This window comes from Dipodomys merriami, unplaced genomic scaffold (assembly GCF_024711535.1).
Source record: "Dipodomys merriami isolate MVZ:Mamm:240054 unplaced genomic scaffold, mDipMer1.0.p SCAF_421, whole genome shotgun sequence".
Classification (NCBI taxonomy): Eukaryota; Metazoa; Chordata; class Mammalia; order Rodentia; family Heteromyidae; genus Dipodomys; species Dipodomys merriami.
Window position 1 is genome coordinate 314882 of NW_027205838.1, and position 15900 is coordinate 330781.

The following is a 15900-nucleotide window of genomic DNA, read 5'->3' on the forward strand; positions in this document are numbered from 1 at the left end:
TGTCCCTTTTAAATATTTTTCCGGTTTTTCTTTTTGAAGGGTAGATCTGAATCTCAGGAGACAGCCTGTATGAGTTAGCTACTGCTGCATAACAAGTACTGCTGATATTAATGAACTGAAACAACACATACCATTAACAATTCTCATGGGTCAGGAATCTGGATGGAACTTGGGCTGGCCTTCTGCCCAGGATTTGTCATGTGCTTCAAGATAGATGTTAGACCTGGGCTGTGGTCTCATAGACTCATCCAGGGGAAAGAGTTGCCCACTTGTTCACCCTTGTGGCTGTTGGTGGACTCTACTTTCTCATGGAGCCTACTCTGTTTATTGGCTACTGATGTGGGAACTTCCCCTATGGAAACTTACTTGGGAAACAGTTTGCTACTTAGATGGCTCTAGTGTGAACTAATCACAGAAGGGGAAGTCCCCTCTCCTCCACCATGTTATGCTAGTTAGCACAAGTCATGGGTAGGTCTCCTCACTCTCAGGCAGAGCCATCATGAATGTCCTGAAGACCAGGAGTTGGGGGACTGTCTTTGAGTGTCCTCCATGTTGCTAGATGTGACTGGTGGTGAGTGAGGTAGATGGCCGAGGGGGGCAGAGGGGGGTCGAGGGGGACCAAGGGGAACAGAATAGATTTTGGTTGAACAAGAGGTGCTCTTGCCAAGCTTTGAATTCACTGTATTCCTTCCTTCCTTCCTTCCTTCCTTCCTTCCTTCCTTCCTTCCTTCCTTCCTTCCTTCCTTCCTTCTTTCTTTCTTTCTTTCTTTTTTTCTTCTTTTCTTTTATTTTTTTGGTCGTGGGGCTTGAACTCAGAGCCTGGGCACTGTCCCAGGGAGAGTGCTCTACTTGAGCCACAGCGGCACTTCCAGTTTTCTGGTGGTTTATTGGAGATAAGAGTCTCACACCCTTTCCTGCCTGGGCTGGCTTTGAACCACGATCCTCAGATCTCAGCCTCCTGAGTAGCTAGGATGACAGGCGTGAGCCACCAGCACCTGTTTTCACTGTATTTCTCTTATGTCCCCCCTTCCTTCCTTCCTTCCTTCCTTCCTTCCTTCCTTCCTTCCTTCCTTCCTGCCTGCCTGCCTGCCTGCCTGCCTGCCTGCCTGCCTGCCTGCCTGCCTGCCTGCCTGCCTGCCTGCCTGCCTTCCTGCCTTCCTTCCTTCCCCCCCCCTTTCTCTCTGTCTCTCTTTCTTTCTGTCTTTCTGTCTTGTGCTGGTCCTGGGGTTCAAACTCAGGGCCTGGGCACTATCCCTGAGCTTTTTTACAAAAAAAGAGAGTGCTCTAGCCTTAGAGCCACAGAGCCACTTTCAGTTTTTTGGTGGTTAATGAAAGATAAGAATTTCATGGACTTTGGCTGTCCCAGGCTGGCTTCAAACTATGATCCTCCAATCTCAGCCTCCTGAATAGCTAGGATGACAGGCATTCATGAACCACCAATACCTGGCCACCCTGACTGTTATTTCTGTTTCCTGGTGCAACCAGTAATTTCCTAAGATGGCATATTGCTTTAGGATAATCTTCCAGGTGCCTATTTGGAGGGAAAGATTTCCAGAATTTTCAGTGTCTGTCAGTCACCCAGATGGGTCCTGCCCTGCATATCCTGTTTGTTCATAGGGAGCTCCGGATGGGATGAGGGGTTGAGGCGTGGTGGGCTTAGCTGGATTGTAGTGTTTGGCCTGGCCTAGGTAGGAGTCAGGGACTCTGTTCTGATCCCACAGTACCCAGGACACCCCCCCCCCAGAGATGGATCCAGCCCAGTGTACACAGGGCAGACCCTGGGATGAAGGTGACCTCGACAGAACATTCTGTGATCTCAGCACAGGACACTGAGCTGAGCTGGAGACAGCGCTGAGCTCAGGCCCTGGGAAAACCGTAGCATCTGGTGTCGACTCAGCAGGTCTTGTCTCCTCGCCCCCCCCCCCCCCATATACCCCACCCACGTGCCTGTGGCCAGCTGACCTTGTGGGGGTCACAAAACCAGCCCTGCAGACCCAGAGCTGGCTGCGGAGTCCCCCGGCACCCCATGTGACAGTGCAGCCCACACAGGGCCCTGGAGGCGGTGATAGTGGAGCCCAGCTAGTGGGGTCCAGTCCCTCCCTCTCCCGCCAGGCTAGTCATGACGGTCACCTTAACCAAGACCAGGTGGAGCTCATTCTACTCCCAGGAAGACTTCCGTTTTTTTCTAAGTCAGTCATGGGCCTTGAACTTGGGGCCTGGGCGCTGTTCCTGAGCTCTTTTGTTCAAGGTAGGTACTCTACCGCTTTGAGCCACAGCACCACTTCCAGTTTTCTGGTTAATAGGAGATAAGAGTCTCATGTGACTTTTCCGTTTGGGCTGGCTTTGAATTGCAATCCTCAGATCTTAGCCACCTGGGTAGCTAGGGTTACAGGCGTGAACCACCAGTGCTGGGCTTTGTTCTTTTTTCTTTTCCACAACAAAATATTACCCTAGAGTTTGCAACAAGATAGTCAGAGGTCTTAAAATGAAAAGGGAAGTAGTCATTACCCAAGTGGTACAGATGTTTGCCCCAAAGCACCAGAGAACTGATAACTAGCTTTACCAGCCAGTGGTGTCCTTGATGAAGCTGCTCAGCTCTGTCATTGCTGTGGGAAACATGGTTTGTAAAGGAACAGGCATGACTATCAATAAAACTTTATTGACAAGAACAAATGATGGGCCAGATTTGGCTTTCTGACTTGGGTTCTATGATATCCACATGATCCAGTTGGCAGGCCCTTTGACACTTTTGAGTGCTTCCTTACCTGGGCTAGTTTTAGCTCCTCTCTGAGCCTCAGTTTCCACATCTATAAAATGAGCATGATTCATAGCCTATGCAGTTTCCACATCTATAAAATGAGCATGATTCATAGCCTATGCAATTGTTGGATTGATTGCATTGGCTATTATATGACAAAGGTGGGGGGAAGGACTGTGCCCCCGGGAACTCTGTCTGTCCTAGCTAAGGGAGCTCCTGGCATGGAGGGGGTGGTGGCCAGGGACACTGCTCAGCCCCACCCCCACCCTGCAGTGCCCAGCACAGAGAACACCGACCAAAATGTCAGCACCAAGGCAGAAAAACCCAGCTATAAGTGCAAATGACTAACAAGTTGTCCTTTAAAAAAAAAAAAAAAGAAGACGACCAGGATTGAGCTGGGTACCAGTGCCTGTCATGCTAGCTACTCAGGAGGCTGAGATCTGAGAATCCCGGTTCAAAGCCAGCCCAGGCAGGAAAGTCTGTGCAACTCTTATCTCCAATAAACTAATCAGAAAAATCTGGAAGTGGTGCTGTGGCTCACGTGGTAGAGCACTAGTCTTGAGCAAAAAGAGACTCAGGGACAGTGCCCAGGCCCAGAGTTCAAGACCTGGGACAAGCAAGAAAAAAAGAAAAAGATTGTCAGGCACTGGTGGCTCACGCCTATCATCTTAACTATTCAGGAGGCTGAGATCTGAGGATCACAGTTCAAAGCCAGCCAGGCAGGAAAGCCCATGAGACTCTTCTCTCCAGTTAACTACCAAAAAAGCCAGAACTGGAGCTGTGGCTCAAGTGGTAGAGCGCTAACCTTGAACTTAATTAAACTCAGGACAGCACCTAGGTCCTGAGTCCAAGCCCCAGGACTGACAAAAAAACAAAAACAAAAATCAGAATTGACTGTTACTGGTGTTACACACTTGTCATCTTAGCTACTCAGGAGGCTGAGATCTGAGGAACATGGTTCAAAGCCAGCCCGGGCAGGAAAGTCCGTGAGACTCTTATCTCCAATAAACCACTAGAAAACCGGAAGTGGTGCTGTGGCTCAAGTGGTAGAGCGCTCACCTTGAGCTGAAGAGCACAGGGACAGCCCCCAAGCCCAGAGTTCAAGCCCCATGACCGACAAAAAAAAAAAAAGTCTGAGAGACTCCAGTGAGCCAGCCAAAAGCTGGACTGGAGGCATGGCTCAAGCAGTAGCGTGCCCTCCATGCCATATCATGTTCTCACTGTACTGGGGTCTGACATGGAGGTCCCCCACTCCTCCAGGAGTGGGCTCAGCCACCTGTCTCCTCTCCGATTCCTCTGATGCGAGCTAGCCAATTTGCATATCCTGTTTTTAGCCCCTTTCTTTTCAATTTTATATAATCGTCTCATTATGAGGCTGTCATAGCCCTGAATGCCCCCTCCCTCACGTTCCAAAGCATCTTCTATGTAAGTAGCTCCTTTCCTGTCTTGCTCTTGCCTGTCTTCTCTCCTCCCTGTTTCTTCTTCTTTAAAAAAAAAAAAAAAAAGCTGTTCATTTCAGAAGCATTTTAGATTGTTAAATCTAAATCTGCTCAGTTCAGAGGCCCCCGCGCGCCGCTCCACACCCACTGTGCCTGTCGTTAACGACTACCTGCGACACTTGTCTCCGTGAACAGCCCCGTGTTCATGCACGCCAGGTGCACACAGCACTCAGATTACCCTGCACACACGTAGCCCCACGGTCCTTTTTTCTGCCTCAGAACTCGATCCAGGATCCACAAGTTACTTGTTTATTAATTGATTTATTTTCGGTGGTACTGGGGTTTGAAATCAGGACCTTGAACTTGCCAGGCAGGCTTCTTTACTACTTGAGCCCTGTCCACAGCCCTGTTTTTTTAAATTATATTTTCAATAGACTCTGACAGTTTTTCACTAGGATGGGCCTTGAACTCTGATCCTACTACTTATACCACCCCCCTAGCTGGGGTGATAGGAGTAAGCCACCATACCCGGCTTGTTGGTTGGGATGAGGAGTAGGTTCCATAACTTTTTGCTCAAGCTGGTCTTGAACTATGATCCTCCCAATCTCTACCTCTCAGGTATCTGGGATTATAAGTATGAGCCACAATACTTGGCCTTTGAGTGGTACTGTTACATTTTTTTTCCTCAGGCTTTCTCTATTGGTATTCCTTGTTCTCTACCCTCGGGAATTTATACTTTTTTTTTTTTTTCTGGTAGTGGGATTTGAACTTAGGGCCTCATGCTCTCCAGACAGGCACCTGAGCACACCTGGCAGAAGTGAGGCTGTCAGATGTCCCAGTATAATGAGTACTTCATAAGTGCTCCACATAGTAGGAGCAGCTCTCTATCAGTTTCAAGGTTTGGATGGCTGGAAGGAAGAGCCTGATGCTGCCCCTTCCTGACCCGTGTCCCCGTCTCCCCCTTCTTGCCTTTTGAGCTCTTGCCTTTTTGAGCTCAACATAACCAAAAGCAGAGATTCAGAAATCAAACAGTCCTGTGTATATCTCAGATATTGCCTAGGTCATCCTTATGCTAAAATCTAGCCAGTGTGGTTGTGTCCATCTACAATCCCAGCTACTGAGGAGGCAAAGAAAGGAAGATGGCCCAGAACAAAAGAGGGAGACTATCTGAAAAACTGAAAGCAGAAGAGGTTGGGGGTGTGGCCAAAGCATCAGGGGTGTGGTCAGTGTTAACAGGCGTGGCTTGAGTGGTAGAGGCATGACTGTGCCTGATAACAGGCTTGGCTCCAGTAGTAGGGGCGTGGCCAGGGCACCGAGGGCGTGGCTATATGGTAGCTCCCTGCCTAGCCACTCAAGACCTACACAAGGTCTTGAGTTCAGTTCCCACTGCTTTTCTCCAATGTGTGGTTTCTCTGAAATTCAGATTTAGCTGTGTGTCCTTTGTTTCTCTGGCAGTGGGAAGGTTTGTCACCCAGGGAAGGGGTCATTACGGGATGCAGATCTGAGTTGAATGACATGAAAATGTTGTCACTAAAATTAGGTATGTGGAAAGCCGAATGCAGTCAACATTTTCTAACCAGTAGAAAACGGTGAGGTAAGTTGGGTGTCGGTGGTTCATGCCTGTCATCCTAGCTACTCAGGAGGCTGAGATCTGAGGATCGCAGTTCAAAGCCAGCCTGGGCAGGAAAGTCTGTGAGACTCTTATCTCCAGTAAACTATTCTGAAAAGGCTGGAAGTGGTGCTGTGGTTCAAGTGGTAGAGTGCTAGCCTTGAGCAAAAGAAGCTTAGAGACAATGCCCAGGCTCTGAGTTCAAGCCCCACGACCAGCACAAAGAAAAGAAAATGGTGCGGTATCTGCACACGGAAGAATGAGGATGGGACAAAGCAATGGTCCTGATTTGAATTAAAAGGAACAAAGCCAAAAGTGAGTGGTGGTGCATGCCTATAATCCCAGCTACTCAGGAGGCTAAGACCTGGAGAATCTTCATTCAAAGCTGATCTGGGGAGAAAACTCTCAGAATCCATCTTCAAAAAAAACCCCAGCAAAATGCCAGGTACGGGTTTGACTCAAGTAGCAGAGCACCAGCCATAAGTGGAAAAGCCTAGGGAACTCAGGGTCCAGGCACCATCCCTGAGCTTTTTTTTGCTCAAGGCTAGCACTGTACCACTGGAGCCACAGCTCCACTTCTGGTTTTTTGGTGGCTAATTGGCGATCAGATCCTCACAGACTTCCTTTTCCCAGGCTGGCGTTGAACTGCAATCCTCAGATCTCAGCCTCCTGAGTAGCTAGGATGACAGGCGGGAGCCACTGGTACCTGGCCAGCTCAAGTGTGGTATAGATACTCATAGTTTCTATCCTATTGACAAGTTTAGGAGGCAGATGCTACCTAATAGCCCCTAAGAAGACCCGGAAACTGAGGCCGGGGTCAGAAGGTAGGGTTGGGAATATCTCCCCCGCCCCTTATTCTATCTTTTGTCTCCCAGCTGCCCCTGTGCCTTATCTGCTCAGGGCTGGTGCACAGCCAGCTCTGGGTCTGGCCTGGCCGGGCTCTGTCATTGGCTGATAAACTTCCCTAGGCTCGGGGTACCTTCCCTTGACTCTATTGCACCCCAAGCCTGGGCGGGAGGCCTCCCCCAGGCTCCGCCACCCCTGCCTTGGCAATCAGCGCTTCTCCCGCGGTGACATATTTAGATGGTTGCCGTGGTGATGAATGAAGGCTGAGGGTGACAGCTTCAGCTTTCTATATCCAGCGTCCTCGGTCACACGTGCTGACGTCAGCGTGGGAAGAGGGGGGCTGTCATGTTCTACCCACCCACCCACCCACCCACTCAGGTCCCAGGAGGATCTGGAACCATGCACTGGGTGGGGGGGAGGGGGGCCCTGGCACCCAGTGCTGTCCCTGGCTGTCCCTGACCTTCCAATGTCCTGAAGATACCGTGTCCTTCAGGGGACACAGCCCGGACTGGGGACACGTGTGGCTGTCATTTGGGGGGAGAGACGCTCCTGGCCTGGAATGGGTGGAGGCCAGGGAGGGAGATGGAGAGAAACAGAGAGCGTGGGTTCCTTGAGGACCTTCAACACGATGGAGATTCTTTCTTTTTTTTTTTTGTCCGCCGTGGGGCTTGAACTCTGGGCCTGGGTGCTGTCCCGCAGCTCTTCAGCTCAAGGCAAGCGCTCTACCACTTGAGCTACAGCGCCACTTCCGGTTTTCTGGTGGTATATTGGAGATAGGAGTCTCACGGTCTCTCCTGCCGGGGCTGGCTTTGAACCGCGATCCTCAGATCTCAGCCTCCTGAGTAGCTAGGATGACAGGCGTGAGCCACCAGCGCCCGGCTGGAGATTCTTTCTTTAAAACACAATCTATTGTTATTATAAAGGTTATCAGAGGGGTGGCAGTTACGTAAGTCAGGTGAAGAGTACCTTCCTTTTTGGACAAGGTCACCCCACCCGTCTCACTCAATTTTGATCATTTTCAAAATGCATTCTTGGCCTAGGGGTTCCTCTGAGTGCCCCGCGTGGTTCTCTGTGCCCTTCCTTCCTTCCTTCCTTCCTTCCTTCCTTCCTTCCTTCCTTCCTTCCTTCCTTCCTTCCTTCCTTCCTTCCTTCCTTCCTTCCTTCCTTCCTTCCTTTTCTGTCCTGGGGCTTGAACTCTGGTCCTAGGCGCTGTCCCTCAGCTCTTCAGCTCAAGGCAAGAGCTCTACCACTTGAGCCACAACACCACTTCCGGTTTCCTGGTAGTTTATTGGAGATAAGAGTCTCATGGAGCCGGGCGCTGTTAGCTCACGCCTGTAATCCTAGCTACTCAGGAGGCTGAGATCTGAGGATCGCAGTTCAAAGCCAGCCCGGGCAAGAGAGACCTTGAGACTCCTATCTCCAATAAACCACCAGAAAACCGGAAGTGGCGCTGTAGCTCAAGTGGTAGAGCGCTCGCTTTGAGCTGAAGAGCTGAGGGACAGCGCCCAGGCCCAGAGTTCAAGACCGACGACCGACAAAAAAAAAAAAAAAAGAGTCTCATGGACTTCCCTGCCCAGGCTGGCTTTGAACCAGGATCCTCCGATCTCCGCCTCCTGAGTAGCTAGGATGACAGGCGTGAGCCACCAGCACCTGGCCTGTGTTCCCTTCTGGGGGACACACTTCTGTAGGTGGCCACACACCTGCTTGCTTGGAGCTGACAGGTGGCTCAGCCCTTCCTGGGCAGGTGTGCCCCAGACTCCGTGGCAGTGATGGATCACCCTGCTTCACACACCAGCAAGCCCTCCCCGCCCCAACTCCTGCTGAGGAAACAGCTGAGCGGGCAGTGTGGGCTGGGCTGCATGAGCCTCTCTCCAGAGCTGAGTGTACCCATGACAAGGCTTGCCCCACAGCACCTGATCCATAGAAGAGTCCGCAAAGAACAGTGGGATTTTTCTTTTTCTTTTTCTTTTTTACCAGTTAGCCTTGGAAGTGACACCTCTGGCTTCTGGAATGTTCTATGCATGGACAATAAGCCTGATAGGAAGTGGGACCATTCTACTCAAAGGCTTGGACACCAGGAGGCAGAATCATAAGAATCCTTAAGGAAACGAGAAGCAGTTAAGCTTATTTCTGAAAATGAAGATGGAGGCTGGGTATGGTGGTACATACCTATAGTCCCAGCACACAGCAGGCAGGGCTGGGGGGGGGGATCTCCAGTTCCAGGCCAGTGTGGGTTACACAGCAAGACCCTATCTCTAAACCAACATGAAGGTAAAGATGGGCACATTTACCTTATTACCGGCTCACATCCCTATAAACAAAACAACAAAGGCATGCCACTTACTACGACTGGGGAATGGTGTAGAACATAGAGAATTTTACCAGGAGTTAGCAGCTGTCAGTTTTCTAGCGCATTCTATTCTGGGAGCCCTCTGGGTAGAATTACAGTTTTTTCTTTTTTTTTCTTTCTATATTTTTTATGCTAGTGCTATGGCTTGAACTCAGGGCCTGAACGCCGTCCCGTAGCACTTTTGCTCAAGGCTGGTGCTCTACCACTTGAGCCACAGCTCTGCTTCTGGATTTTTAGTGGTTTTTTGGAGATAAGAGTCTTACAGACTTTCCTGCCCAGGCCTGCTTTGTTGGTTGATCGTGGGCCTTGAACTCAGGGCTGGTGCCTTGACTCTTATCTCCACTAAACTACCAGGAAACCAGAAGTGGTGCTACTCTTTTGGCCATGTTCAAGCTTTCACCTTTGACTATGATGTCCAAAGCAGGGCAGAGAGAAAGGGACTCTGTCCCGTGCAGTGACCTGAGTGGAGGAGGGCCTTGTATCCGGTCAGGGAGCACACATTGGACTGGGTGGGCAAGACTCATGTAGAGCCCTACAGAGCTCGACAAAGGAGTGGCAGGAGGGGGAGACAAACCTGACCTTCAGCCATTAGCTGCTCATGACCCTACAGTCTGCTGGAAAGGACATTTGACCAAGGCCAGCCTGGCTTTTTCTCGGGCCAAGTTGTCTGTTTTATTGAGCAAATTCAGCTATTAAAATAACCAACATGGTGCCTGGGATAAGTTCCTACTCCCTTTCTTCCTCCATTTCTCCCTTACTCTTCCCTACCTCCCTCCCTCCTTCCTTTTCTTGGTGCAGTACTGGAGCTTGAACTCACAAACTCAAGCACTTGCTCCACTTTGTGGCTCACAGCTGGTGCTCTACCACTTGAGCCATGCCCCCAATCTGGCATTTTGCTGGTTCATGGAAGATGGAGTCATCAGACTTTTCTGTCCAGGCTGACCTTGAACCACAATCTTCTGAGTCTCAGTGTCCTGAGTAGCAGGGATTACTGGTGTGAGGTACTTCTTCCTTCTTCCTCTCCTCTCCCTCCCCCGCCCCCATAAAGTCACTATTGTGTGTCACTGTTGGCACCACTGGCCTGGGAACCTCCTTATCCTATCTCTGCAAGTTTTGTTTTGTTTTGTTTTTTTTAATTCTAATTGATTAGTCCAAAGTAGCACAGACAGGTCCTCAAGGTAGAGGCACGGCCTCCGGCTGCTCTGTGCCAGCCTTTTCATCTGTCATCCCAGTTGACATCATCTGCTTGGACGGTCCCCCACTTACCTCAGGGCCCCAGGAGCTCCAAGGCCTCAAATTCTGTCCAGTCCCAGCCTCCGTGCTTCCCTAAGGACGTTCAGAACATTTCTGGGGCGATGGTGCCCCCTGCAGGTGATGGTGGGGATTACAGGTTTCTACCTGAAAGCTGACAGCAGATTGGAGGAAGCTCAGGAAGAAAACAATAAAACCTTAAAAAAAATTTTTTTTTTTACATCTCGGGGTTAAAAATAAATTAATTTTGGGCTGGGAAGGTGGCTCAGTGGTAGAGCGCTTGCCTTGCATAAATGAGGCCCTGGATTCAACTCCTCAGCACTACATAAACAGAAAAAGCTGGAAGTGGCGCTGTGGCTCAAGTGGTAGAGCGCTCGCCTTGAGCTGAAGAGCTGAGGGACAGCGCCCAGGCCCAGAGTTCAGGCCCCATGACCGACAGTTGTGGAGGTTGCAGGGAAGGGATGGTAGGGGAAAAACAAAAGAGGAGGCAACAATGCCTCCATAGGAAATGTACTCCTGACCTTGCTCATGTAACTGTAACCCCTCTGTACAGTATCTTTACAATAAAAAACATACAAAAATTCATTTTATTGGGCTGGGAATGTGGCTCAGTGGTTGAGTGCTTGCCTAGCATGCATGAAGTCCTGGGTTCGATTCCTCAGTACCACATACAAAGAAAAGGCCAGAAGTGGCACTGTGACTCAAATGGTATAGTGCTAGCCTTGAGCAAAAGAAGCTCAGGGACAGCGCCCAGGCCCTGAGTTCAAGCCCCAGGACTGGCAAAAAAATATTTTGCTTCTTTTTTTGTGAGTATGGATTACTGGGGTTTGAACTTAGATCTCGTGCTTGGGAGGCTGAGCCATTCCCCTAGTCCTGTATGTGTTAGTTAGGTTGTTAGATAGAATGGCATGCTTTTCGCCTGGAGCAGCCTCAGATTTAGATATAGCCACTTTCACCTCCTGGGTAGCTGGAATTACAGGCATGAGCTATGGCACTTGGCCCTCTAGATGAACATCTTGTGTGTACAAATCAAGGCTAGCGCTTTACCTTGTGAACCACAGCGCCACTTCCGGTTTTCTGGGTGGTTCATTGGAGATAAGAGTCTCACGGACTTTCCTGCCCAGGCTGGCTTTGAACTGTGATCCTCAGATCTCAGCCTCCTGAGTAGCTAGGATGACAGGCGTGAGCCACCGGCGCCCGGCTTGGTCTCTCGCATCTTTTCAAAAGCTTCCCTTTGGGTTTGGCGGGCAGCATCTGGGGGCCTCTGGGGGCCTCTGGTTGGTGCCATCCTCAGCCTGAAGGAGCGACTTGGAGGCAGGACTTGCAAAGTGATGTCTGTCACCATCGTAACCATCCATGGGGATGAACTCAGGTCAGCAGCTGGCGTTTCCCGGCTAATGTGCTGTTTCTCTTTGTAGGGAAGAAAGCTCGGGGCTGGAATCGAGCAGGGGAAGGCAGAGCCCACAGCACAGGTAGGCACTGTGATATTTCTATTTGCATTTGCTATGGAGTTGGGGAGGGTGAAGCTGGGATGCAGGGGAGGGGGGGAATATTGATTCCTGCAGAGACCGCATCTGGCTGTGACTACAAGAGCCCGCTCAGGTGTGTGGTCCTGGGCCACTGATGCGTGGCCGGAGATGGTGGTGCTGATGGAGCTGTCATCCAGAACCTCAGACAGTGTCGTGCCAGTGCAGACGTGCACACCTGTAATACCTGCCTCTTGCTTGTCTGAGCTCCACTCCACAGCCCTTTCCTCCCATTTCCAGGTGTCATGGGGGCGTGGCCGGCCCTCACACGTCACTGCAGACACACGAAGTCTTTGGAGGTGATGCACATTTGGAACTTGGTTGTCTGTTTTCTGTTGCTGTGAGAAAACACCCAAGGCTGGGTGCTGTAGAAAGACAAAAAGGTTGTTCTAGCTTATGGTCCTGGAGGCCACAGCAGACATTGGGGTGGGAGGATGCGGGGGGAGGGGGGGCGGCGCACCCGTCCCTCACTGGGTCACCCAGCCACTCCTGCCTTTTGCCCGTGATGACAGGAAATGATCTAGAACTGGACATACTTAAAAAGCAGAGGACGTGCGTGTACGCATGTAGAAATACATGAGTCCAGGGCCGGTGGAGGGCCAAGCAGACACAGCACCATCTGTCCACAGGGTAGAATATTAATCAGCCAGGAACAAGACAGGGCTGTGACGCAAGCCACAGTGTGGAGGGACCATGAGCAACACATGCAACCCCTCCCTCCCCCACCCAGTGTGGATAAGTATACTTTCAAGGTGATGGAATGTTCTAGAAGTAGTTATTGGTGAATTGACCTGTTGGATGGTCTAGGAATTATATCTTGATGAAGTTCCTCTGTGTGTGTGTGTGCATGCGTGCGCGCGCGCTGCTCCTGGGGCTTGAACTCAGGGTCTGACACTGTCTCTTGAGCTTTTCTGATCAAGGCTAGTGCTCTACCACTTGAGCCATAGCTCCGCTTCCGGCTTTTTGGTGGTTCATTGGAGAGAAGAGTCTCATGGACTTTCATGCCTTTGGCTGGGGTTGATCCACGATCCTCAGATCTCAGCCTCCTGAGGAGCCACTGGCGCCCAGTCCCAGTGCAATCTTAAAACCTCTGCAACTCTGGCCAGCAAAAAACAATCCTTTATTGTCGTGTCGGGTCATCTTTGGGTTTCTGAGCTGAGCGGTCCCTGTGTTCTTTGCTGGCCTCACTTTTTGTTTTGATTTGGTCTGATTTGCTTGGCTTTTTGTGACACGATTTCACCAAGTAACCCACGCTGGCCTCAGATCCTCTTGCCTCTGCCTGCCTACTGCTGGGATTACAGGCACGCCCCACCATACTGGGCCCCTTTGCTGACTTTTCCATGGGGGATTTTTCTGTCCCTGACCTGTTGGAGTTGCGTGTGTGTGTGTGTGTGTGTGTGTGTGTGTGTGTGTGTGTGTGTGTGTGTGTGTGTGTGTGTGTGTGTGTGTGTGTGTGTGTGTGTGTGTGTATTTGTCTCTTGGTTACATATATTACAGATCTTTTTCTGAGAATCTCAACATTTTAGCTTTTGCTCATGATGGACTGTTGTGTTTTTGTTTTTGTTTTTAAAATCATTGGTTGTGGGGCTTGAACTCAGGGCCTGGGCACTGTCCCCGAACTCTTTTGCTCAAGGCAAGTGCTCTACCACTTTGAGCCACAGTACTACTTTCAGTTTTCTGGTGGTTCATTAGAGATAAGAGTCTCACAGCCTTTCCTGCCCAGGATGGCTTTGAACCATGATCCTCAGATCTCAGCCTCCTGAGTAGCTAGGGTGACAGGCGTGAGCCACCGGCCCCTGGCTCAGGACACTTGTTTTTGATTGGGGAGGACAAAGGTCCTGCTCAGTTCCCTGTAGGGCCCAGGACAGCCCAGAGAGGACCTGGCCCTAGTGTGAATCATACTGAGACTGGACACTGTGTTGGGGACAGAGTCCCGAGCTTGTATCCAGGCCAGCCACAGTGTCCCCTAGGGAGACCCTCAGCACCCCCTCCCCGCAACCCTACATCCTTGGTGGTCCCCTGCTCTGTGGTTCAAGGGCCTGTTATTATCACAAATGACCACCAGGGGGCAGAGTAGGCTGACAATTTTCAGGGGCCTGGCCCTGAGCTTGAGGAAGCGGGTGTAGAAACGCAGGTGAGTGAAGATGGATGGAGGTGAGGCCGCTGGGCCACCCCTTAGATGCCTGTGGCAAATCTCACACGCCTCTTTGAGAACTGGGGTCCACTGTGTCAGCTGGCAGGGACATTATTCTGCTCCTCAGACTGTCCGGTGGCCTCCCATCACAGACCTGAGGCTTCTCCCCGCGCCCGCACCCACCACCCGACTCTGTGGCCCCTTGTTGCTAGGTGTTTGGGGAGGAGGAGGAGGTACAAACCCCACAACCCACCAGGACCAGGGCATAGACACATGGCCCCCCCAGGGACCCTGCCAAGGGAAGTGTCAGGACCGGGCTGGCTGTCACCTCCTCCAGGTCCTCCTTTCTCCCCGAAGATGGCTGTAGACTACTTCATCTGCAGGGTGAGAACGTGGGGGTCCCCTGCCCTGGGGTTTGTGAGTGTGGTCACTGCGAATAGACAGCGTGGTTGGTCCTAGAAGCCATGGTCTCCTCGCTCACACTTGCAGCCCGAACGTGTGGGTTCTGGGCATCGGTTCTTGGTGTGGGAGCAACCTCAGTTGTTTTTCCTTTTTTTTTTCTTTGTTGATCGTGGGGCTTAAAGTCTGGGCCTGGGCGCTGTCCCTCAGCTCTTCAGCTCAAGGGGAGCGCTCTACCACTTGAGCCACAGCGCCACTTCCGGTTTTCTGGTGGTTTATTGGAGATAGGTATCTCACGGTCTTTCCTGCCTGGGCTGGCTTTGAACTGTGATCCTCAGATCTCAGCTTCCTGAGTAGCTAGGATGACAGGCGTGAGCCACCCGCACCCAGCTTGCTGCTCGCTTTCTTGTCATTACTGCTGGAGCTATTCTATAGGCACTGAGGATTCTGGGAGAGGTCTGGGGACATGTGGCAGTCATGCTGGGGGAGACCCTGACCCGAGGTGGAGGGAGACGCTGTTCAGCCCCCTGCAGGGTGGGACAACCCCAGAGAATGATCTGCTGGCTCATCACACTGCGGGGATCGTCACCCCAACACAAGCTGTGTCTATCACTCAGCACTTCATCTTAGACCACAAACTGTCCCTGTGCCCTTCAAGTAGCTGAGTGTGTTTTTCCAGAGTTCCTTGTTCTTCAGGAGAGTTAGTAAAGGTCTCTTCTAAAAAGTGTCATGAGAGAATTTTTTTTTTTTTTTTTTTTTGGTCAGTCATGGGGCTTGAACTCTGGGCCTGGGCGCTCTCCTTCATCTATTGAGTTCAAAGCAAGCTTTCTCCCCCTTAAGCCACAGTGCCACTTCCAGTTTTCTGGTGATTAATTGGAGATAAGAGTTTCACAGACTTTCCTGTCTGGGCTGGCTTCAAACCACGATTCTCAGATCTCAGTCTAGGTAGGATGACACGCATGAGCCACCATTGCCCAGCTATTATGGGAGATTTTTATCTGGAGAGTGGCCTCATGTGGGAACAAACTCCAGCATCATCCACCAATCAAAGTGGACCCCCAGCACCATGCACCAATCAGAGCTGATCTCTACTCTACCATCCACCAATCAGAGCTGGCCTCCAGTGCCATAGTCCACCAATCAGAGCAGGCCTCAAGCTTCACCATCCACTAATCAGAACGGGCCTCTAGTGTCCTCCTCATCATCCACCAGAGCAGGCTTCCAGCTCTACCACCCACCAGTCAGAGCTGGCCTCCAGTGCCTCATTCTACCAATCAGAGCAGGCTTCCAGCTTCACCATCCACCAATCAGAGTGGACCTCCTATGCTGCCATCCACCACATCAGAGCAGGCCTCTGCCTGGTCACCACCTTGCAGTCTGTGCGGGCGTGTTGAAACTCATGTTATTATCAGTTCTCTCTGCGGACAAGCTGTTCTCTGAAAGATCTGCCAAGATAATCCAGTAGAAACCTTAGCGTTCTGATTGAGGATGGTCAGGGCTGCTGGCTGTGCATAATTATACACGACGCACGCATAATTACGGGTGCTGTGCTGAGACCCAACAAAGGGGCCCTCTTGCTTGTAGCACA

The 15900-nt window shown here is 51.1% G+C and overlaps 1 protein-coding gene across 1 annotated transcript in view; it reads left to right on the top strand.

Annotated features, from left to right (window-relative positions):
- The window catches only part of LOC138807589 (guanine nucleotide-binding protein G(I)/G(S)/G(O) subunit gamma-7), a 101435-nt gene that overhangs the window by 20348 nt on the left and 65187 nt on the right, over positions 1-15900 (top strand). Inside the window, exon 2 of the mRNA XM_069993366.1 lies at positions 11672-11725. The gene's annotated coding sequence lies outside the window, so the exon portion shown is untranslated. The remainder of the gene's footprint in view (positions 1-11671; positions 11726-15900) is intronic.